This window comes from Schistocerca serialis, chromosome 2 (genome assembly GCF_023864345.2).
Source record: "Schistocerca serialis cubense isolate TAMUIC-IGC-003099 chromosome 2, iqSchSeri2.2, whole genome shotgun sequence".
Classification (NCBI taxonomy): domain Eukaryota; kingdom Metazoa; phylum Arthropoda; class Insecta; order Orthoptera; family Acrididae; genus Schistocerca; species Schistocerca serialis.
In genome coordinates, this window is record NC_064639.1 from 88120850 (window position 1) to 88123056 (window position 2207).

The window sequence follows — 2207 nt, forward strand, 5'->3', positions numbered from 1 at the left end:
GCAGTACACACTGGCACCTCTAATACCCAGTAGCAGCTACTCTTGCAGTAATGCCTGTATTCATCGTGGCATACTATCCACAAGTTCATCAAGGCACTGTTGGTCCAGATTGTCCCACTCCTCAACGGCGATTCGGCGTAGATCTCTTAGAGAGGTTGGTAAGTCACGTCGTCCGTAAACAGCCCTTTTCAATCTCTCCCAGGCATGTTTGATAAGGTTCATGTTTGGAGAACGTGCTGGCCACTCTAGTCGAGCGATGTCGTTATCCTGAAGGAAGTAATTCACAAAATGTGCACGATGGGGGCGTGAATTGTAGTCCATGAAGACGAATGCCTCGCTAATATGCTGCCGATATGGTTGCACTATTGTTTCGAGGATGGCGTTCATGTATCCCACAGCCGTTACGGCGACCTCCATGGCAACCAGCGGCGTACGTCTTCCCCACATAATGCCCCCCCCCCCCCCCCCCCCGAAACACCAGGGAACCTTTACCTTGCTGCACTCGTTGGACAGTGTGTCTAAGGCGTTCAGCCTGTCCAGGTTGCCCCCAGACACGTCTCCGACAATTGTGTGGTTGAATTTATATGCGACACTCACTGGTGAAGAGAACGTTATGCCAATTCTGAGCTGTCCATTCGGCATGTTGTTGGGCCCATCTGTACCGCGCTGCATGGTATCGTGGTTGCAAAGATTGACCTCGCCATGGACGTCGGGAGTGAAGTTGTGTATCATGCAGCGTATTGCGTGCAGTTTGAGTCGTAACACGACGTACTGTGGCTGCACGAAAAATACCATTCAACATGGTGACGTTACTGCCAGTGTTCCTCCGAGCCATAATCCGTAGGTAGCGGTTATCCACTGCAGTAGTAGCCTATGGGTGGCCTGAGCGAGGCATTCATGGACAGTTCCTGTCTCTCTGTATCTGCTCCATGTCCCAACAACATTGGTTTGGTTCACTCCGAGACGCCTGGACGCTTCCCTTGTTGAGAGCCCTTCTTGGCACAAAGTAAAAATGCGGATCTGATCGCTGTATTGACCGTCTACGCGTGGTTGAAGTACAGACAAGACGTGCATTGTACCTTCTTCCTAGTACAATGACTGGAACAGATCGGCTGTCGGACCCCCTCCGTCTAATAGGCGCTGCTCATGCACGATTTTTTACGTCTTTGGGCAGATTTAGTGACTTCTCTGAACAGTCAAAGGGGCTGTGTCCGTGATACAATATCCTCAGTCAACGTATATTTTTAGGAGTTCTGGGAATCGGGGTGATGCAAAACTTTTTCTGATGTGTGTATATCATTCGTAAACGTCTGGAGGAACATGATGCATAGATGACCACACATGAATGTATTGAAGTCTTGGTAGCGTCGAAAATTGTAGAACACATGTCTTCTGCTCTGAAGTATCGTTGTACTTCTTGTGGGGATTGTAGGACGCCGAATAGTAGACGTTATTTGTATTTCTTTTTTAACATACGTTACCCAGCGTGTTCCAGGAGCTCCTGCTACATCCAGATTCACTATTCTGCATTCTCCTCATTTCCACATATTCTTAGGTAATGTATTCGGCATAAACATACCTCGGAATCTTGCAATGTTGAATTTCTTCGTAACAAACTTCAACAGATCTGTATTTGAATGATCCCTGTGTTGTAGAACTGCTAGGGGACTTTTATTTTGTTTCTGAAGAGACCTAGCCCTATCTTGTATGGTTTCAAGTATAGTCTGTTGCATGGGGCCGTGGTGAAGAGCAGCTCGGTGACTTCCTAAGACACTTGAACAGTCTCCATGCCAACATAAAATTTACTATGGAAGTAGAGAGGGCAACGGCCTTGCCGCAGTGGATACACCGGTTCCCGTGAGATCACCGAAGTTAAGCGCTGTCGGGCATGGTCGGCACTTGGATGGGAGACCATCCAGGCCGCCATGCGCTGTTGCCATTTTTCGGGGTGCACTCAGCCTCGTGATGCCAATTGAGGAGCTACTCGACCGAATGGTAGCGGCTTCGGTCAACGACGACCGGGAGAGTGGTGTGCTGGCCCCACGCCCCTCCTATCCGCGTCCTCCACCGAGGATGACACGGCGGTCGGATGGTCCCGGTAGGCCACTCGTAGCCTGAAGACGGACTGCTTTATGGAAGTCGAGAAGGAAAAAGGCTACTTTTTTTAGATGTGCTGGTAAGAAGGGATGGTGAAAACCTGGGACACA

At 49.5% G+C, this 2207-nt stretch overlaps 1 pseudogene; it reads left to right on the top strand.

Moving 5' to 3' along the window:
• The first annotated feature begins 1821 nt into the window (after positions 1 to 1821).
• On the top strand, positions 1822 to 1939 carry LOC126459517 (5S ribosomal RNA; annotated as a pseudogene).
• The last annotated feature ends 268 nt before the right edge of the window (positions 1940 to 2207 follow it).